Below are 24,291 nucleotides of genomic sequence, written 5' to 3'. Positions count from 1 at the left end.
TTGTTTTTACTTTATGTCTTATGACGCACAATTCCATGAATCTTAAAATAGATTAGCTTTCTTATAAAAACTAGATGATTTTGAATGAAATGAACTATAAGAATTAAACGAACATCTACATCATGCATATATGACTCAAAGCTTGCATGCTATAATGTGGTATTTATTCATAATTTGGTTGCCAAATCTCATGCGTGCAATGCACGTGTACCTTACTCTAGTCTAAATGGTGTTTGTGTGTGTGTTGTGCGTGTTGAGGTGCAAATTGTCTTTTTTTGGGTACACATTAAGCTTGTTCTTCCGAAATTTCAAGCCGCTCCTTGTTATGCCGAAAATTCAAGCTAGCGTCTCTGTCTATCGTGCTGCGAAACTCCCGCCTTTTCAACCCGTGCCTTATTAGCCCGAAATATTTAAGATATATCTTTGTCTCGTTGTGCTCCGACAACTCCCTCCATCTCAACCCGCGCCTTGCTATTCCGAAATTACAACGCGCGCGAAAACTCCCACCTCCTGTGAAATCCCGACACGCGAAATGCCCGTGGTACCCTTGAACCGAAAGAACCGCCTCAAATCGGTGGGGGTACTTTTGTAACTTACCCCACATTTAGGACAAGCGCGTCTCTAAGCCATGGTTCCCCAGTGCCATCCCATCCGCCCACCCATTCGTACACCGAGGGCGTGAAAACCCGCGACGAAACCCCACACCCTGCTCCGTCCGCCACCCAGCCGGAGCCTCTTCCCCGACGACGTCGTCCACAACAACACCTCGACGTCCCTCATCCACCGTACCGGATGAGGATCCGTCATCGATCTCATCGTCCCGCCGGTTCAGCCACCCCATCCTCCACCCCCAAGGAGCTACCCCGACGTTCCCCTCGTCTTTCGCGCCACCTCCATTCCCACAGCGCCGTCTTCACCTGCACCACCGGAAGAGCATCATCATCACCGTTTCCTCTGATGAAGCTGCGGCCTAATCGGCGCCACCAAAGAGGTTGTACACTAATCGCCGCATTTTCTTCTTGATTCGATCTCACGGTGCTGCCGGCGCTCGGTCCCGAGCCGACATGGCGCGGCTCCATCCACGACGGCGTCGCCGGCCACTTCCTCCACGGCGTCGCTCCCTCGGCGGCGACGTCCACATCAGTAGGAGCTGCTGCTGCTTTAGCTCTCGCTCGCGCTGCTGCTCTACTCTTGCTCTTGGTCCCCTGCCTGGTCTGCTCTTGCTATTGCTCTTGCTCGCGCTGCTGCTCTCGCTCTTGCTCTTGCTTGCGATGCTGCTCCGATTTAGCTACACTTCAGTCGACGGAATTGACTTTTGGGTCAGTCGATTTTCAGGGGGGCTCGCCGGGGTGAAGGAAGAACCAGCCACAGCGGGGAGGGGGGCTCGCCGGAGAGGTACCCCACTATCTATCTTAGGGTTCAGGATGGGGGCGGTGGTCGCCGGCGGTGGCCGGGCGTTGGCGTGGGGATCGCCGGAGAAAAAGCTCGGCACGGGGGGGGGGGGAGGGGGGGCTAGAGGGATGGCCGGGGCGGCAGCGGATCGGCGGTGGGGAGTGTTTTCGGGCGGCGGGGGGCTGCTGTTTGGCCGGTGGTGGCTGGCGGCTCAGGGGGGTGGAGGTTGAAGATGAACCGCAGGCCCTTGATTTCGTATCCAACGGCTGCAAAATCGACTGACCAGAGATGAAAAAGTCAGTCGACCGACGTGTAGCCTCACCTTGCTAGTGCGTTCAGTTTCGACAGAAAAATTCAGTTTCGACAGTTAAGTTCAGTTTCGACAGTTAAGTTCAGTTTCGACAGTTAAATTCAGTTTCGACAGTTAAGTTCAGAGATGAGCGGCTGATGTATTTTACATCTAGCACTTTGTGGTTATGTATTTTACGTCATGTATTGGAGATGCTATTAGAATTCCACTCAGGTTAACGTTGTTCGTTGTCTCTCTTGTCCTGCTTCAGCCTCGGCGTCGTACAACTCACCGGAGCTGCTCCAACGACGAAACCCTCCATCACAGCGGAGCAGTACCTCGGGCTCCATCTCCAGACGCCTAAGATCTTCTTCCCCTCCTCCAACAGCAAAGTCAGCCGAAGCATCCTCACCGGCCAACCCAATCACACTGAGATCGACATGGCTTCGCCAAAGAGGTTGTACACTTGTTGCATCTCTTTTTTACTCTACATGTTATATATATTGTTCACTGAGCACTCGTAGTAACGGGAAATACGATTATTTTATCCTACTATATGACAAGCAGTGAGGTACCAGGCAACTTAGCTATCCCTGATGGACTCTCTTGAACGCCATCATTATTTATCTCTGCACGTTGGAGCTATGCATTTGTCGATGGGCCTGGGAGTTGAGCTAGTATGGCAGTGGCCTGGGTCCAAAGTAATAGAAGTAGCACAAAAACATTTTTTTAGTGTAGGATTTTCCTTGCTCAAGCCTGCCTACTAGAATCGCCAGTGCTTGAAAGGAAAAGTGAATGAAAAACATCGGAATTGGAAAGTTTCCTATGGTACTACTTTTCATGAATTTGGTGCAAAGGAATGGAGCAAAGGAAAACTGTAGGATTTGTTCCTTTAGTGTCTCCTTGAAAGAAAAATCGTAGGAATTCTAATTTCCACTTCTCCTCCTTTTCATATTCCTATTCATCAAGCACAAGACTAAGAGATAGTAGCATAATAGCATTATAACCGTACATTTTCTTGTGGTTTGACTTAATCTCACCATGCTTTTTTGCATCCTGTGATCTTCCAATTGTTGTGAATCAAACACCCAGATTGGCAGAAATCCTGTGTTTTTAAATTCTCTGTTTTGCACGTGCATTCCTATCCTATTCCTGTCTATTCCTCAAATTCAAACAAGCCCTTACTCAATTACTTCTGTTACAGATATGTGTCAAAGAAAACCTTGTGTGGTTTGTACTGCTCCTGTGGCGCTGTGTTCCACCCCAGCTCAGCTGCTCCAACGACGGAAGGGTTCACCACAGCAGGGATCCGCTCTCCAGACTGTCTTTCGCCGCCTCAGATCTTCTTCCCCGCCGCCGGCAGCCACAACAACTGCATTACCATCATCAACTAAGTAGATGACCTTGAGGACTACACGGGTCCGCAAGAGAGGTCACACTCTTCCGTGTCTGCTTACGTTATGCGTCGCTTAATATGATGACATGCTACATTATCGTCATGTTCACCTATTAGACTCCGAGTCAGGTCCAAACTAATGCTGAAACTTGAGTTTTTAAATGGTTGTGGGGTACATATTGGGGCAGCAATTAGTACTATCTGTCTACTATCTGGTTAATCTCCGGTGTCTACTATGAGTTTCATGTTGGGTGCAAACAAACATTAAAGGAGCCATTATCTGTATTTTTTAACTAAAGCTATTATCTGCCTGCTATCATTGGTTTTGGGTCTATCCACAGTTTGCTACCATCACTCTGGATTTGTGCATGCACTCCTTACATAATCTCACTATGTTTTATTCCTATGCATGCCAGTTATTGTACACAATGGAACTGATCATGTAGAGCAAAAGAGACGAGCCTTGCGTGGCAATAAAATTTCATGCAGACGTCGTTCCATGGTGGGCGCAAAGGCAGCCCCCTCCACCCATTTCGGATCGTAATCAAGAGGAAGATAACTGTTCTGAGGGGGATTCAGAAGGAGAAGACCACTCCTATTTACCCCATGAGGTCTTCGCTCTAACTTGGCATGCTGATGTTGGTAATATCATGCATATGGTGCCTTGCATTGCTTATTGTATACATTAAAGATGTCATCTGCTTAGTTTAGACATGCTTTGTGTCAATGCCATCTGTTTAGTTTCTTTATCGTATATGTGAATCATGCAATGCCATCTTGTCTAGCCAGGCATCATATATGTGAATTTTGCAATGCCACCCTGGTTAGCCAGTCATCTTATATGTGAATTATATCATGCCATCATTTTTTATTACGTGTTAAATTTGTCAATAATTTTAGTACATTCAATTACTCTTCCTGTGCATCAGCCATTCGGCACGGTCATGGAAAAATCTGGAGTGGAAACAAGGTCTTCAGAGCAGACAATGCTATCTGACGAAGCGCATGTCTTGCTGGTTACCGATAGCTCCTCAGAGGAGGATTCAGAGACATATGACCAGTCATATTCCCCCCTGAGGTCCATGCCCTAACTTGGCAGGGTTATGTTGCTCATATCGTGCGTATGGTATCTTGCATTGCTATCATTTGCTTAGTTTAGACATGCTTTGTGTGAATGCCACCTGTTTAGTGTCTAATAACCATATATGTGAATTATGCAATGCCATCTTGTTGCAAGACATTATATATGTGAATTATGCAATGTTATCTTGTTGCAAGGCATTATGTATGTGAATTATGCAATGCCATGCTGTTTAGGCAAGCATCATATATGTGAATTATATCATGCCGTCCTTTTTTTGTATTTCTCATTGCTTTTGTCGGCAATGTTTGTATATTCAACTGCTCTTCTTGTGCATCAGCCATTTGAATTGGTGATGGAGAAATCTGGAGTGAAAACAAGGTCTTCAGAGTAGACAATGCTACCTGCTGAAGCAGATATCTTGCTGGTTACAGATAGCGCTTCAGAGGAGGATTCAGAGGCAGATGACCAGTCCTATTATCCCCTTGAGGTGTATGCTCAAACTTGGCAGGGTTATATTACTCATATAATGCATATGTTGTATTGCAATGCTTAGTTTTTACATCATATACACAATATTGAATGCCATCTCCTTAGTTGACACATCATATATGTGATTGCCCTCTGCTCACTTCCTTAGTATATAAATCATATATTTGAATTATGTCATGCCATGATGTTTACATAGACAGCATGTATCTGAATTATGGCATGCCAACCCATTTTCTAAAGACATAATATAGTTATATCATCTCGTCCTGTTTACATAGTCATCATATTTTAAATTATGTCATTCTATCAGTGAATTATATCATGCCATCATGTTTCCATCGACGACATGTTTGTGATTTATGGCATGCCAACCACTTTAATAGACACATCGTATAGTTATATCATGTCATCCTGTTTACATAGTCATCATATTTTGAAGTATGTCATTCTATCCTATTTAGTTAGCCATCATACATGTGAAATTGTGTCATGCTATCCTGTTTAATTAGCCATCATATATGTGAAATTATGTCCTGCTATTCTGTTTGCTTAGACAACATAAATGTGAATTATTTCATGCCCTGTTTTCTTCCCTACTATCCATTGCACCTGTCTATCTTACAATGTATGTACATTCAATTACTTTTCTTGTTTATCAGCCATTTCAATTGGAGGGAGTGATGGCAGTATCTGTGGGAGTAAAAACACGGTCTTCAGAAAAGATCGTGCTACCTGTCGATGCAGATAGAACCACCGTTGTACTTGCCCAAGAACCAGCCCCACCACACATAACCCACACTCATGCAGATTGTACCCCTACCCAGTTGGACAGAGAACCAGCTACACCCCTTCTAACCCCAACCCCAGCAGATAGACACCCAGTTCCCGTTGACACAGCACCGTCTCCACCATAGAGCACCCAAACACGAGCAGTTAGTAAGGCAACTGCAGTGCCCAAATCACGAGGACCACCACTCCGAACCCGAAGTCAATGCTTAAAGCAGAAGAAGAATTGTTTTGAGGTCAGGTTCCATAGCTATGGTTCATACTACTTTGCTCTTGCATCACTGTATTTACTGATACCAACTAATTTCAAATTTGTAGGATGCAATTGAAACTCCAATGGCGCAACAGGTATGTTTTAAACTTGTTTCTTCAACGTGTTTGGCTATTTGCTGTTGTAACTTGCTCTATGTTGATTTCAGTTTCAATTGAATAAACAGTTATGTTCTCATGCCATGCACATTACAAGTGTTGTTATTGCTGTGTAGTTTCCCACACTTATATTCTGTCTATGCTGCTTTGTCTTAAATAGATATGATTCGAACTGTATCTATCTTGATTTGGCAACATAAACTAGAATGATATAGACCATACAGTGACCATACTACATAGATATATGTTTGTTTCATGCTGTTATCCTGTCCACCTTACTAATGAACTGGTTTACCAAAATGAGTTTCATATACTACATTGTAAACCTGAGATGTGTTTGTTTGTTTCTCTTTTAGAACGTGGATAAAATATTGGAGAAGAGTACCCTGTTATGCAATGGTAAAGCAAGTAATGCAGATAAGGTTCAAGATAGTGAGACATCCCTGTTGGTCTCCAAGAAAGCTGATAAAAACTATATTGAAGACACAGAGACAACCCCAAAGTCCTGTCTTGATGTAGTGTTCGAGTTACTGGCTACCACTGCTGGCACCAGCTCTTCGAACTCGTTTCCTGAATCAGTTCGAATTCTTGAGTCTCAACTTCAAGTTGAAAGACATCGATCAGATGTTATGCGATAGGAAGCCGAAGGACTGAGGAAGTCCCTGCAGAATTCAGATGCATACTTTCTGGTGCAACAGCAAGCGCTGGAGGACTTAAGCGCCAAACAAGAGAAAGTTAATAAGCTTGCTAAGCATCTTGCCAGCATTATGGGTACCCAGGATATTGTTTCTTGAGCTCTTCTGAAGTGGTTTCAGTTCTAGACTTGTTTTGCTGCGGCGTTTACATGCTGCTGTGTTCCCTATATTTGCACTGGTGGCGAACTTTGATGCCCAGTGGATGTAATATGTGTAATAGCCGTGATAGCCTAGTGTAAGTTGCTTGCTTATTTATTTCCTTGTTGTCTTGTTTATTTGTTTGCTTGTAGTCAGTGCAGTTCTTTTTCTGCGGTTTGCTAGTGGCTGTAATAACTTATTTTTTAAAACTAGGCCACAATAACCATGGGCTAATATTTACTATAGTGACACTGGGCCTCCTACGGGCCATAGAAATAGTGGGCCTTCTACGGGCCGTAGAAACAGTGGGCCTTCTACGGGCCGTAGAAACAATGGGCCTTCTACGGGCCGTAGAAACAGTGGCCTTCTACAGGCCATATCATCAATGGGCCTTATACGGGCCGTATGATCGATTGGCCAAACATGGGCCAAACAGACCGCATTCTGGCCGTAAACGGGCTAGAGTTGGAATCGTCCCTTCATGGGCCGACCATAACGGGCCATCGTTAATAGGCCGTATTTGATGACGCTATGAAAACGGCCCAACGTATTAATGGACCACAAACGGGCCGACTGTAACCACAGGCTAAATTTGGCCCACAAGCAGAAAATGACAGTAACGGGCCGTAAGTAAACGAATGCTGGAAAATAGCCCAAGAATAAATGGGCTCTGAGAAGGCCGAAAGATAACATGGGCTGGAAACGGCCCAACGGAATAATGGCCCGTTAATGGGTATAAAGTGATACACTGTTCTTTACGGGCCAGTTTCACCATGGGCCGTTAATGGGTGTAAAGTGGTACACTGTTCATTACGGGCCAGTTTCACCACGGGCCGTTAATAGGCCAAGAGTTACATAGGGCCTCATATGGGCCGAAAGACGTCATGGGCCATACATGGGCCAGAAGTGAAAACGGGCTGGAATCATATTGGATGGCCCAGATGACGCTACTGGGCCTAATTCGAATAGGGCGTAACGGGCCTTGGGTTAGCGGGCTGTAAATGGGCTATATGCGAATAGGCCGTTAACAGGCTTTCCATGGGCCGGCCCGCCACCTTTTGACCAAGTCAAATGGGCCGGCCTTTTCACAGGAATGGGCCTCTATTGGGCCGTGCCACGTGTCGACGTATCATAGGCGCCTTCTGTCCAATGAGTGGATGTCATCTGTCCCAGGGATGAGCCGACACGTGTTTCCTCCAGCCAATGATGATTTTACGCGTGGAAAATCCCCATTGGTCGGGGCTGTTAACGGGTTATTGGATCCAAAACCCGACCCGATAGCTTAACGGCGTTCGGATGCCACGTGTCAGTCACCCTTGACGAAAGCACTTCTGTGACGCGCGATTTATCTTCATGGAAGTGGACACTTCCGTGATGATAATTTTGGTAATGTCATGGAACACTTCTACGACAGCACAGGTATGACTATCTTGATTCTGTCATAAATTTGTCATGGATGTACATGCATGACAAAAAACACGACCTACTGTGACAAACACGTATCATCACGGAAGTGTATTTTTTGTAGTGATAGTCATAGGAACATGTATAAGTTATGAAGAAAGCAATAGCAACAAACTAAACGATCATCGTGCTAAGCTAACGGATGGGTCAAGTCAATCACATCGTTCTCTAATGATGTGATCCCGTTCATCAAATGACAACTCTTTGTCCATGGCTAGGAAACTTAACCATCTTCGATTAACGAGCTAGTCAAGTAGAGGCATACTAGTGACACTGTTTGTCTATATATTCACACATGTACTAAGTTTCCGGTAAATACAATTCTAGCATGAATAATAAACATTTATAATGATATAAGGAAATATAAATAACAAGTTTATTATTGCCTCTAGGGCATATTTCCTTCAGTCTCCCACTTGCACTAGAGTCAATAATCTAGATTACATTTTAATGATTCTAACACCCATGGAGTCCTGGTGCTGATCATGTTTTGCTTGTGAGAGAGGCTTAGTCAACGGGTCTGCAACATTCAGATCCGTATGTACTTTGCAAATTTCTATGTCTCCCTCCTTGACTTGGTCGCGGATGGAATTGAAGCATCTCTTGATGTGCTTGGTTCTCTTGTGAAATCTGGATTCCTTTGCCAAGGCAATTGCACCAGTATTGTCACAAAAGATTTTCATTGGACCCAATGCACTAGGTATGACACCTAGATCGGATATGAACTCCTTCATCCAGACTCCTTCATTTGCTACTTCGAAGCAGCTATGTACTTCGCTTCACACGTAGATCCCGCCGCGACGCTTTGCTTGGAACTGCACCAACTGACAGCTCCACCATTCAATAAAGATACGTATCCGGTCTGTGACTTAGGGTCATCCGGATCAGTGTCAAAGCTTGCATTGACGTAACCGTTTACGACGAGCTCTTTGTCACCTCCATAAACGAGAAACATATCCTTGGTCCTTTTCAGGTATTTCAGGATGTTATTGACCGCTGTCGAGTGATCCACTCCTGGATTACTTTGGTACCTCCATGCTAAACTAATAGCAAGGCACACATCAGGTCTGGTACACAGCATTGCATACATGATAGAACCTATGGCTGAAGCATAGGAAATGACTTTCATTTTCTCTCTATCTTCTGTAGTGGTCGGGCATTGAGTCTGACTCAACTTCACACCTTGCAACACAGGCAAGAACCCTTTCTTTGCTTGATCCATTTTGAACTTCTTCAAAACTTTGTCAAGGTATGTGCTTTGTGAAAGTCCAATTAAGCGTCTTGATCTATCTCCATAGATCTTGATGCCCAATATATAAGCAGCTTCACCGAGGTCTTTCATTGAAAAATTCTTATTCAAGTATCCTTTTATGCTATTCAGAAATTCAGTATTATTTCCTATCAACAATGTGTCATCTACATATAATATCAGAAACGCTACAGAGCTCCCACCCACTTTCTTGTAAATACAGGCTTCTCCAGAAGTCTATATAAATCCATATGCTTTGATCACACTATCAAAGCATATATTCCAACTCCGAGAGGCTTGCACCAGTCCATAAATGGATCGCTGGAGCTTGCACACTTTGTTAGCACCTTTTGGATCGACAAAACCTTCTGGTTGTATCAACTCCTTGAACTTGTCAAAAACTCTTCTTTAAGATATCCATTAAGGAATGCAGTTTTGACATCCATTTGCCAAATTTCATAATCATAAAATGCAACAATTGCTAACATGATTCGGACAGACTTAAGCATCGCTACGGGTGAGAAGGTCTCATCATAGTCAACTCCTTGAACTTGTCAAAAACCTTTCGCAACAAGTCGAGCTTTGTAGACAGTAACATTACCGTCAGCGTCAGTCTTCTTCTTGGAGATCCATTTATTCTCTATGGCTTGCCGATCATCGGGCAAGTCAACCAAAGTCCACACTTTGTTCTCATACATGGATCCCATCTCAGATTTCATGGCCTCAAGACATTTTGCGGAATCTGGGCTCATCATCACTTCCTCATAGTTCGTAGGTTCATCATGGTCAAGTAACATGACTTCCAGAACAGGATTACCGTACCACTCTAGTGCGGATCTTACTCTGGTTGACATACGAGGTTCGGTAGTAACTTGATCAGAAGCTTCATGATCATCATCATTAGCTTCCTCACTTAATGGTGTAGGAATCACTGGAACTGATTTCTGTGATGAACTACTTTCCAATAAGGGAGCAGGTACTGTTACCTCATCAAGTTATACTTTCCTCCCACTCACTTCTTTCGAGAGAAACTCCTTCTTTAGAAATGATCCATTCTTAGCAACGAATATCTTGCCTTCGGATCTGTGATAGAAGGTGTACCCAACAGTCTCCTTTGGGTATCCTATGAAGACACATTTCTCCGATTTGGGTTCGAGCTTATCAGGTTGAAGCTTTTTCACATAAGCATCGCAGCCCAAACTTTAAGAAATGACAACTTGGGTTTCTTGCCAAACCACAGTTCATAAGGTGTCGTCTCAACGGATTTTGATGGTGCCCTATTTAATGTGAATGCAGTCATCTCTAAAGCATAACCCCGAAATGATAGCGGTAAATCAGTGAGAGACATCATAGATCGCACCATATCTAGTAAAGTACGATTACGACGTTTGGACACACCATTACGCTGTGGTGTTCCAGGTGGCGTGAGTTGCGAAACTATTCCGCATTGTTTTAAATGAAGACCAAACTCGTAACTCAAATATTCTCCTCCACGATCAGATCGTAGGAACTTTATTTTCTTATTACGATGATTTTCCACTTCACTCTGAAATTCTTTGAACTTTTCAAATGTTTCAGACTTATGTTTCATCAAGTAGATATACCCATATCTACTCAAATCATCTGTGGAGGTAAGAAAATAACAATACCCGCCGCGAGCATCAACACTCATCGGACCGCATACATCAGTATGTATAATTTCCAATAAGTCCGTTGCTCGCTCCATTTTTCCGGAGAACGGAGTCTTAGTCATCTTTCCAATGAGGCATGGTTCGCAAGCATCAAGTGATTCATAATAAAGTGATTCTAAAAGCCCATCAGAATGGAGTTTCTTCATGCGCTTTACACCAATATGACCTAAACGGCAATGCCACAAATAAGTTGCACTATCATTATTAAACTTATATCTTTTGGCTTCAATACTTTGAACATGTGTATCACTACTATCAAGATTTAGTAAAATAGACCACTCATCAAGGGTGCATGACCATAAAAGATATTATTCATATAAATAGAACAACAATTATTCTCTGATTTAAAGGAATAACCATCTCGCATCAAACAAGATCCAGATATAATGTTCATGCTTAATGCTAGCACCAAATTACAATTATTCTGGTCTAAAACTAATCCCGAAGGTAGATGTAGAGGTAGCATGCCGACGGCGATCATATCGACTTTGGAACCATTTCCCACGCGCATCATCACCTCGTCCTTAGCCAATCTTTGCTTAATCCGTAGCCCCTGTTTCGAGTTGCAAATATTAGCAACAGAACCAGTATCAAATACACAGGCGCTACTGCGAGCATTAGTAAGGTACACATCAATAACATGTATATCACATATACCTTTCACTTTTCCATCCTTCTTCTCCGCAAAATACTTGGGGCAGTTCCGCTTCCAGTGACCAGTCCCTTTGCAGTAGAAGCACTCAGTCTCAGGCTTAGGTCCAGACTTGGGTTTCTTCACTTGAGCAGCAACTTGCTTGTCCTTCTTCTTGAAGTTACCCTTCTTCCCTTTACCCTTTTTCTTGAAACTGGTGGTCTTGTTCACCATCAACACTTGATGCTCCTTCTTGATTTCTACCTCCGCAGCTTTCAGCATTGCGAAGATCTCGGGAATCGTCTTATCCATCCCTTGCATATTATAGTTCATCATGAAGCTCTTGTAGCTTGGTGGCAGTGATTGAAGAACTCTGTCAATGACATTATCAACGGGAAGATTAACTACCAGCTGAGTCAAGTGATTGTGGTACCCAGACATTCTGAGTATGTGCTCACTGACAGAACTATTCTCCTCCATTTTGCAGCTGTATAACTTATTGGAGACTTCATATCTCTCAATCCGGGCATTTGCTTGAAATATTAACTTCAACTCCTGGAACATCTCATATGCTCCATGACGTTCAAAACGTCGTTAAAGTTCCGGTTCTAAGCCGTAAAGCATGGCACACTGAACTATCGAGTAGTCATCAGCTTTGCTCTGCCAGGTGTTCACAACATCTGGCATTGCTCATGCAGCGGGTTTGGCACCTAGCGGTGCTTCCAGGACGTAATTCTTCTGTGCAGCAATGAGGATAATCCTCAAGTTACAGACCCAGTCCGTGTAGTTGCTACCATCATCTTTCTACTTAGCTTTCTCTAGGCACGCATTAAAATGCAACGGAACAACATCACGGGCCATCTATCTACAACAACATAGACATGCAAAATACTATCAGGTACTAAGTTCATGATAAATTAAAGTTCAATTAATCATATTACTTAAGAACTCCCACTTAGATAGGCATCCCTCTAATCATCTAAGTGATCACGTGATCCATATCAACTAAACCATGTCCGATCATCACGTGAGATGGAGTAGTTTTTAATGGTGAACATCGCTATGTTGATCATATCTACTATATGATTCACTCTCGACCTTTCGGTCTCAGTGTTCCGAGGCCATATCTGCATATGCTAGGCTCGTCAAGTTTAACCCGAGTATTCTGCATGTGCAAAACTGGCTTGCACCCGTTGTATGTGAACGTAGAGCTTATCACACCCAATCATCACGTGGTGTCTCGGCACGACGAACTGTAGCAATGGTGCATACTCAGGGAGAACACTTATACCTTGAAATTTAGTGAGAGATCATCTTATAATGCTACCGTCGAACTAAGCAAAATAAGATGCATAAAGGATAAACATCACATGCAATCAATATAAGTGATATGATATGGCCATCATCATCTTGTGCCTTTGATCTCCATCTCCAAAGCACCGTCATGATCACCATCGTCACTGGCACGACACCTTGATCTCCATCGTAGCATCGTTGTCGTCTCGCCAACTATTGCTTCTACGACTATCGCTACCACTTAGTGATAAAGTAAAGCAATTACATGGCGATTGCATTTCATACAATAAAGCGACAACCATATGGCTCCTGCCAGTTGCCGATAACTGTGTTACAAAACATGATCATCTCATACAAAAAAAATTAGCATCATGTCTTGACCATATCACATCACAACATGCCCTGCAAAAACAAGTTAGACGTCCTCTACTTTGTTGTTGCAAGTTTTACATGGCTCCTACGGGCTGAGTAAGAACCGTTCTTACCTACGCATCAAAACCACAACAATTTTTCATAAAGTGTGTTGTTTTAACCTTCAACAAGGACCGGGCGTAGTCACACTCGATTCAACTAAAGTTGGAGAAACTGACACCTGCCAGCCACCTGTGTGCGAAGCACGTCGGTAGAACCAGTCTCGCGTAAGCATACGCGTAATGTCGGTCCGTGCTGCTTCATCCAACAATACCGCCGAATCAAAGTATGACATGCTGGTAAGCAGTATGACTATTATCGCCCACAATTCTTTGTGTTCTACTCATGCATATAACATCTACGCATAGACCTGGCTCGAATGCCACTGTTGGGGAATGCAGTAATTTCAAAAAAATTCCTATGCACACGCAAGATCTATCATGGTGATGCATAGCAACGAGAGGGGAGAGTGTAGTCCACGTACCCTCGTAGACCGTAAGCGGAAGCATTATGACAACGCGGTTGATGTAGTCATACGTCTTCACGATCCGACCGATCCTAGTACTGAAAGTACGGCACCTCAGCGATCTGCACACGTTCGGCTCGGTGACGTCCCACAAACTCTCTATCAAGCTGAGTGTCGAGGGAGAGCTTCGTCAGCATGATGGCGTGATGATGGTGATGATGAAGCTACCTACCAGTGCTTCGTCTAAGCACTGCAACGATATGACCGAGGTGGATTATGGTGGAGGGGGGCACCGCACACGGCTAAGAGATCAGTGATCAACTTGTGTGTCTATGGGGTGCCCCCTCCCCATATATAAAGGAGTGGAGGAGGGGGAGGGCCGACCCTCTATGCACTACAAAAAAATACACTTCCGTGATGATACGTGTTTGTCACAGTAGGTCGCATTTTTTGTCATGCATGTACATCCATGACAAATTTATGACAGAATCAAGATAGTCATATCTGTGCTGTCGTAGAAGTGTTCCATGACATTACAAAAATTATCATCACGGAATTGTCCACTTCCATGACGATAAATCGCGCGTCACAAAAGTGCTTTCGTCAAGGGTGACCGACACGTGGCATCCACCGTAACGGAACGCCGTTAAGCAATCAGTCGGGTTTTGGATCCGATAACCCGTTAACAGCCCCGACCAATGGGGATTTTCCATGTGTAAAATCATCATTGGCTAGAGGAAACACGTGTCGGCTCATCGTTGGGACAGATGTCATCCACTCATTGGACAGAAGGCGCCTATGATACGTCGACATTTGGCACGACCCAACAGTGGCCCATTCTTGTGAAAAGGCCGACCCGTTTGACTTGGTCAAAAGCTGGCGGGCCGACCCATGGAAAGCCTGTTAACGGCCTGTTCGCATATAGCCCATTTACAGCCCGCTAACTCAAGGCCGGTTACGCCCTATCCGAAATAGGCCCAGTAGCGTCATCTGGGCCATCCAATATGATTCCAGCCCGTTTTCACTTCTGGCCCATGTATAGCCCATGACGTCTTTTGGCCCATATGAGGCCCTTTGTAACTCTTGGCCCATTAGCGACCCGTGTTGAAACTGGCCCGTAATGAACAGTGTATTACTTTACACCCATTAACTACCCATGGTGAAACTGGCCCGTAATGAACAGTGTATCACTTTATACCCATTAACGGCCCGTTATTCCGTTGGGCCGTTTCCAGCCCAAGTTAACTTTCAGCCTTCTCAGGGCCCATTTATTCTTGGGCTCATTTGCAGCATTCGGTTACTTACGACCCGTTACTGTCATTTTCTGCTTGTGGGCCAAATTCAGCCCGTCGTTACAGTCGGCCCGTTTGTGGACCGTTAGTCTATTGGGCCATTTTCATAGCATCACCAAATACGGCCTATTAACGATGGCCCGTTATGGCCGGCCCATGAAAGGACGATTCCAACTCTAGCCTGTTTACGGCCATAATGTGGTCTGTTTGGCCCATGTTTGGCCAATCGATCATACGGCCTGTATAAGGCCCATTGATGATACGGCCCGCAGAAGGCCCATTGTTTCTATGGCCCGTAGAAGGCCCATTGTTTCTACGGCCCGTAGAAGGCCCACTGTTTCTACGGCCAGTAGGAGGCCCAGTGTCACTACAGTAAATATTAGCCCATGGTTATTGTGGCCTAGTTTTAAAAAATAGGTTATTGCAGCCACTAGCTAACCGCGGAAAAAGAACTACAATGACTACAAGCAAACAAATAAGCAAGACAACAAGGAAATAAATAAGCAAGCAACTAATGCTAGGCTATCACGGCTATTACACATATTACATCCACTGGGCATCAAAGTTCACCACCAGTGCAAATATAGGGAACAAAGCAGCATATCATATACACTGGTTGTCAAAGTTGGCGACCAGCGCAAATAAACGCCGCAGCAAAACAAATCCAGAACTGAAACCACTTCAGAAGATCTCAAGAAACAATATCCTGGGTACCAGTAATGCTGGCAAGATGCTTAGCAAGCTTATTAACTTTCTCTTGTTTGGCGCTTAAATCCTCCAGCGCTTGCTGTTGCACCAGAAAATATGCATCTGAATTCTGCAGGGACTTCCTCAGTCCTTCAGCTTCCTGTCGCAGCACATCTGATCGATGTCTTTCAACTTGAAGTTGAGACTCAAGAAGACGATCTGATTCAGGCAGCGAGTTCGAAGAGCTTGTGCCAGCAGTAGTGGCCAGTAACTCGAACACTACATCAAGACATGACTTTTGGGTTCCCTCACTGTCGTCAAGATAGTTTTATCAGCTTTCTTGGAGACCAACAAGGATGTCTCACTATCTTGAACCTTATCTGCATTACTTCCTTTACCATTGGATAACGCGGTACTGTTCTCCAATATGTTGTCCGCATTCTAAAAGAGAAACAAGCAGATACATCACATGTTTACCATGTTGTATATGAAACTCATTTTGGTAAATGAGTTCAGTAGTAAAGTGGACAGGATAACAGCATGAAACAAACATATATCTATGTACCATGGTCTATCATTCTAGTTTTTGTTGCCAAATCAAGATAGAGACGCAGTTCAAATAATATTTGTTCAAGACAAAGCAGAATAGACAGAATATAAGTGTGGGTAACTATAGAGCAATAACAACACTTGTAATGTGCATGACATGAGAACATAACTGTTTATTCAATTGAAACTGAAATCAACATAGAGTAGGTTACAACAGCAAACCAGTTAAAGAAATAGGTTTAAAACATACCTGTTGCGCCATTGGAGTTTCAATTCCATCCTTCAAATTTGAAAATAGTTGGTATGAGTAAATACAGTAATGCAAGAGCAAAGGAGTATGAACCATAGCTACAGAACCTGACCTGAGAACAAATCTTCTTCTCCTTTAAGCGTTGAGTTGGGATTCGGAGTGGTGGTCCTCGTGCTTTGGGCACTATAGTTCCCTTACTAACTGCTCGTGTTTGGGTGCTCTGTGGTGGAGACAGGGCTGTGTCAACTGGAACTGGGTTACTATCTGCCGGGGTTGGGGTTAGAAGGGGTGTAGCTGGTTCTCTGTCCAACTGGGTAGGGGTACAATCTGCGAGAGTCTGGGTTATGTGTGGTGGATCTGGTCCTTGGGCAAGTACAACCGTGGTTCTATCTGCATCAACTGGTAGCACTATCTTTTCTGAAGACCGTGTTGTTACTCCCTTAGATACTGCCATCACGCTCTCCAATTCAAATGGCTGATAAACAAGAAAAGTAATTGAAAGTATAGACATTGTATGATAGACAGGTGCAATGGATAGTGGGGAATAAAAGAGGGCTTGAAATAATTCATATTTATGTTGTCTAACCAAACAGGATAGCATGACACAATTTCACATATATGATGGCTAACTAAACAGGATAGCATGACACAATTTCACATTATGATGGCTAACTAAAAAAGATGGAAAGACATAGTTCAAAATATGAGACTATGTAAACAGGATGACATGACATAACTATATAATGTGTTTATTAAATAGGTTGGCATGCCATAATTCACATACATTCATGGATAGAATGCCATAATTCAAAATATGATGACTGTAAACACTAAACAAGATGAGATGATATAACTATATGATGTCTTTATTAAATGGGTTGGCATGCCATAATTCAGATAGATGATGTGTATGTACTATGTAAACATGATGGCATGATATAATTCAAATATATGATTTATATAGTAAGCAAGTAAGCAGATGGCAATCCATATATGATGTAAAAACTAAGCAATGCAAGACAACATGCATGACATGGGTAATATAACCCTGCCAAGTTTGAGCATAGACCTCAGGGGGGAAATAGGACTGGTCATCAGTCTCCGAATCCTCCTCTGAGGAGCTCTCTGTAACCAGCAAGATGTCTGCTTCAGCAGGTAGCATTGTCTGCTCTGAATACCTTGTTTTCACTCCAGATACTTCCATCACCGCTTCAAATGGCTGATGCACAGGAAGAGTAGTTGAATATACAAACGTTGTCGACAAATGGAACAAGTAATAGAAAAAAATGATAGCATGATATAATTCACATACATAATGATTGGCTAAACAGCATGGCATTGCATAATTCACATATATAATGCCTTTGCAACAAGATAGCATTGTATAGTTCACATATATAATGTCTTGCAACAAGATGGCAATGCATAATTCACATATATGGTAATTAGACACTGAACAGGTGGCATTCACACAAAGCATGTCTAAACTAATCAAATGACATAGCAATGCGGGACACCATACGCACGATATGAGCAACATAACCCTGCCAAGTTAGAGCATACACCTCGGGGGGGGGGGGGAATAGGACTGGTCATCTATCTCTAAATCCTCCTCTGAGGAGCTATCCATAACCAGCGAGATATGCGCTTCGTCAGATAGCATAGTCTGCTCTGAAGACCTTGTTTTCACTCCAGAATTTGCCATCACCGTGTCAAATGGCTGATGCACACGAAGAGCAGTTGAATGTACTAACATTGTTGACAAATGTAATATGTAACAAAAAAAAGGATGGCCTGATATAATTTACATATAAGATGACTGGCTAAGCAGGATGGCATTGCAAAATTCACATATATGATGCCTGGCTAAACAAGATGGCGTTGCATAATTCACATAAACGATGAATAAACTAAACAGATGGCATTCGCACAAAGGATGTCTAAACTAAGCTGATGACATATTTGATGTATAAAGTAAGCAATGCAAGACACCATATGCATGATATAACCAACATCAGCATGCCAAGTTAGAGCGAAGACCTCGGGGGGTAAATAGGAGTTGTCTTCTCCTTCTGAATCCCCCTCAGAGCAGATATCTTCCTCTCGATTACAATCCGAAATGCGTGGAGGGGGGCTGCCTTTGCGCCTACCATGGAGCGACGTCTGCATGAAATTTTATTGCCACGCAAGGCTCGTCTCTTTTGATCTACATGTTCAGTTCCATTGTTTACAATAACTGTCATGCATAGGAATAAAACATAGTGAGATTATGTAAGGAGTGCATGCAGAAATCCAGAGTGATGGTAGCAACCTGTGGATAGACCCAAAACCAATAATAGCAGGCAGATAATGGCTTTAGTTAAAAAATACAGATAATGGCTTCTTTACTGTTTGTTTCCCACCCAACATGAAACTCATAGTAGACACCGGAGATTAACCAGATATTAGATAGATACTATTGATAGCGGCCCCGATATGTACCCCACAACCATTTAAAAACTCAAGTTTGACCATTAGTTTGGAGCTGACTCAGAGTCTAATCGGTGAACAGGACGATAAAGTAGCATGTAATATTAAGCGATGCATAACGTAAGCAGACACGAAAGAGTGCGACCTCTCTTGCGGACCCGTGTAGTCCTCGAGGTCATCTGCTCGGTTGATGATGGTAATGCAGTTTTCATGGCTGCCAGCGGCGGGGAAGAAGATCTGAGGCGGCGAAAGACAGTCTGGAGGCCGGATCCCTGTTGTGCTGGACCCTTCTGTCGTTGGAGCAGCTGAGCTGGGGTGGACGACGGCGCAGCAGGAGCGGGACAAATCACGCAAGGTTTGCTTTGACAACTATCTGTAAGAGAAGTAGTTCTATAAGGGCTCGTTTGAATTGGAGGATTCCAACAATGCAGGGATAGGAAATAGACAGGAATAGGATAGGAATGCACGTGCAAAACAGAGAATTTAAAAACACAGGATTTCTGCCAATCTGGGTGTTTTATTCACAACAATTGCAAGATCACAGGATGCAAAGAAGCATGGTGAGATTAAGTCAAACCACAAGAAAATGTATGGTTATAATGCTATTATGCTACTATCTCTTAGTCTTGTGCTTCATGAATAGGAATTTGAAAAGGAGGACAAGAGAAAATATATAAAATTCCTACGTTTTTTCTTTCAAGGAGACACTAAAGGAACAAATTCGTGTGCTCAGTGGATAATATATATAACATGTAGAGTAAAAAAGAGATGTAACAAGTGTACAACCTCTTTGGCGAAGCCATGTCGATCTCAGCGTGATTGGGTTGGCCGGTGAGGATGCTCCGGCTGACTTTGCTGTCGGAGGAGGGGAAGAAGATCTTAGGCGTCTGGAGATGGAGCCCGAGGTACTGCTCCGCTGTGATGGAGGGTTTCGTCTTTGGAGCAGCTCCGGTGAGTTGTACGACGCCGAGGCTGAAGCAGGACAAGAGAGACAACAAACAACGTTAACCTGAGTGGAATTCTAATAGCATCTCCAATACATGACGTAAAATACATAACCACAAAGTGCTAGATGTAAAATACATCAGCCGCTCATCTCTGAACTTAACTGTCGAAACTGAACTTAACTGTCGAAACTGAATTTTGCTGTCGAAACTGAATTTTGCTGTCGGAACTGAATGCACTAGCAAGGTGAGGCTACACGTCGGTCGACTAACTTTTTCATCTCTGGTCAGTCGATTTTGCAGCCGTTGGATATGAAATCAAGGGCCTGCGGTTCATCTTCAACCTCCACCCCCCTGAGCCGCCAGCCACCACCGGCCAAACAGCAGCCCCCCGCCACCCGCGGCCGGCAGTGCGCCGCCCCGCCCGCCCCGAAAACACTCCCCACCGCCGGTCCGCCGCCGCCCCGGCCATCCCTCTAGGCCCCCCGTGCCGAGCTTTTTCTCCGGCGATCCCCACGCCACCGCCCCGCCAATGCCCCGCCAACGCCGGCGACCACCGCCCCCATCCTGAACCCTAAGATAGAGAGTGGGGTACCTCTCCGGCGAGCCCCCCCTGCTGCGGCTGGTTCTTCCTTCACCCCGGCGAGCCCCCCTGAAAATCGACTGACCCAAAAGTCGATTCAGTCGACTGAAGTGTAGCTAAATCGGAGCAGCATCGCAAGCAAGAGCAAGAGCGAGAGCAGCAGCGCGAGCAAGAGCAATAGCAAGAGTAGACCAGGCAGGGGACCGAGAGCAAGAGCAGAGCAGCAGCGCGAGCGAGAGCTAAAGCAGCAGTAGCTCCTACTGATGTGGACGTCGCCGCCGAGGGAGCGACGCTGTGGAGGAAGTGGCCGGCGACGCCGCCGTGGATGGAGCCGCGCCGTGTCGGCTCGGGACCGAGCGCCGGCAGCACCGTGAGACCGAATCAAGAAGAAAATGCGGCGATTAGTGTACAACCTCTTTGGTGGCGCCGATTAGGCCGCAGCTTCATCCGAGGAAACGGTGATGATGATGCTCTTCCGGTGGTGCAGGTGAAGACGGCGGTGTGGGAATGGAGGTGGCGCGAAAGACGAGGGGAACGTCGGGGCAGCTCCTTGGAGGTGGAGGACGGGGTGGCTGAACCGGCGGGACGATGAGATCGACGACGGATCCTCATCCGGTACGGTGGATGAGGGACGTCGAGGTGTTGCTGTGGACGACGTCGTCGGGGAAGAGGCTCCGGCTGGGTGGCGAACGGAGCAGGGTGTGGGGTTTCGTCGCGGGTTGCGGCCTCGGTGTACGAATGGGTGGGCGCATGGAATGGCAGTGGGGAACCATGGCTTAGAGACGCGCTTGTCCGAAATGTGGGGTAAGTTACGAAAGTACCCCCACCGATTTAAGGCGGTTCTTTCGGTTCAGGGGTACCACGGGCATTTCACGTGTCAGGATTTCACAGGAGGTGGGAGTTTTCGCGCGCGTTGTAATTTCCGAATAGCAAGGCGCGGGTTGAGATGGAGGGAGTTGTCGGAGCACAACGAGACAAAGATATATCTTAAATATTTCAGGCTAACAAGGCGCGGGTTGAAATTTCCGGACAAGCCTAACGTGTACTGTACCAAATCAATGCGCACTACAAATGTCATTCAAAACTTTGAATTCATGTTATGTTCAATTAAAATATTTCCCTACGTATATAATGCATGCAGCCTACTACTCAAATGAACGTTTTAGTGCATTCCAAACGTATATACTACCGCTTCAATATGAACTAAATTTGAATTCGTTTCTCTATTTGAATAAGATCTACAGTAATGATTGTTGTGAAGTCAAAGCATTTGAATTCGTTTCTCTGTTTTAATAAGATCTACAATCATCATTATTGTCAAGTTAAACCATCGTTTGTGTATTATCTTCACAGCACACCACATGATTAGTCTCGAGTTACATATGAACTATGTGTACTATATGAACTCGAACTAGATTTTTTGAATCCACTTTCTTTTGATTTCAAATCACATTACATTTCTAGCTCTAGCTAGATCTTCATAATCTAAACCAAGTCTCATATGTATAATGTGTTTATCACATTATGTATGGTGCCCCACCCCCTACGCCTACAAGTATTTAGATGTGAGTTGCAAACACCACACATTACCACAAATTCAAATAAAATGTGAGAATGTTCGATATATAGTATTGTTTAGATTGTTCGATATTTAGTTGTAAGCTGTAAGCGTCACACATTTGAAGGAAATATGCCCTAGAGGCAATAATAAAGTATTATATATTTCCTTATATCATGATAAATGTTTATTATTAATGCTAGAATTGTATTAACCGGAAACATAATACATGTGTGAATATATAGACAAACAGAGTGTCACTAGTATGCCTCTACTTGACTAGCTCGTTAATAAAACATGGTTATGTTTCCTAGCCATAGACATAAGTTGTCATTTGATTAACGGGATCACCTCATTAGGAGAATGACTTGATTGACTTGACCCATTCCGTTAGCTTAGCACTCGATCGTTTAGTGTGTTGCTATTGCTTTCTTCATGACTTATACATGTTCCTATGACTATGAGATTATGCAACTCCCGTTTACCGGAGGAACACTTTGTGTGCTACCAAACATCACAACGTAAATGGGTGATTATAAAGGTGCTCTACAGGTGTCTCCAAAGGTACTTGTTGGGTTGGCGTATTTCGAGATTAGGATTTGTCACTCCAATTGTCGGAGAGGTATCTCTGGGCCCACTCGGTAATGCACATCACTATAAGCCTTGCAAGCATTGTGACTAATGAGTTGCGGGATGATGTGTTACGGAACGAGTAAAGAGACTTGCCGGTAACGAGATTGAACTAGGTATCGAGATACCGACGATCAAATCTCGGGCAAGTAACATACCGGTGACAAAGGGAACAACGTATGTTGTTATGCGGTCTGACCGATAAAGATCTTCGTAGAATATGTGGAAGCTAATATGGGCATCCAGGTCCCGCTATTGGTTATTGACCGGAGACGTGTCTCGGTCATGTCTACATAGTTCTCGAACCCGTAGGGTCCGCACGCTTAACGTTACGATGACAGTTTTATTGAGTTTTGATGTACCGAAGGAGTTCGGAGTCCCGGATGAGATCGGGGATATGACGAGGAGTCTCGAAATGGCCGAGACGTAAAAATCGATATATTGGATGACTATATTCGGGCTTCAGAAAGGTTCCGAGTGATTCGGATATTTTTCGGAGTACCGGAGAGTTACGGGAATTCGTATTGGGCCTTAATGGGCCATACGGGAAAGGAGAGAAAGGCCTCAAAAGGTGGCCGCACCCCTCCCCATGGTCTGGTCCGAATTGGACTAGGGAAGGGGGGCGCACCCTTCCTTCTTTCTCCTTCCCCCTTCCCTTCTCCTACTCCCACAAGGAAAGGAGACTGGGAGTAGGACTCCCCCCTTTGGCGCGCCTCTTCCCTTGGCCGGCTGCCTCCTCCTTGCTCCTTTATATACGGGGGCAGGGGGGCACCCCATAGACACAACAATTGATCCCTGAGATCTCTTAGCCGTGTGCGGTGCCCCCCTCCACCATATTACACCTCGATAATACCGTTGTGGAGCTTAGGCGAAGCCCTGCGTCGGTGGAACATCATCATCGTCACCACGCCGTCGTGCTGACGAAACTCTCCCTCAACACTCGGCTGGATCGGAGTTCGAGGGACGTCATCGAACTGAACGTGTGTAGAACTCGGAGGTGCCGTACATTCGGTACCTGATCGGTCGGATCGTGAAGACGTACGACTACATCAACCTCGTTGTGATAACGCTTCCGCTTTCGGTCTACGAGGGTACGTGGACAACACTCTCCCCTCTCATTGCTATGCATCACCATGATCTTGCGTGTGTGTAGAATTTTTTTTGAAATTACTACGTTCCCCAACAGTGGCATCCGAGCCTGGTTTATGCGTTGATGCTATGCACGAATAGAACACAAGTGAGTTGTGGGCGATATAAGTCATACTTCTTACCAGCATGTCATACTTTGGTTCAGCGGTATTGTGAGATGAAGCGGCCCGGACCGACATTACGCGTACGCTTACGCGAGACTGGTTTCACCGTTGCGAGCACTCGTTGCTTAAAGGTGACTGGCGGGTGTCTGTCTCTCTCACTTTAGTTGAACCGAGTGTGGCTACGCCCGGTCCTTGCGAAGGTTAAAACAACACCAACTTGACAAACTATC

This window comes from Aegilops tauschii, chromosome 7 (genome assembly GCF_002575655.3).
Source record: "Aegilops tauschii subsp. strangulata cultivar AL8/78 chromosome 7, Aet v6.0, whole genome shotgun sequence".
Classification (NCBI taxonomy): Eukaryota; Viridiplantae; Streptophyta; class Magnoliopsida; order Poales; family Poaceae; genus Aegilops; species Aegilops tauschii.
Note: the sequence above shows the minus strand (reverse complement) of the source record.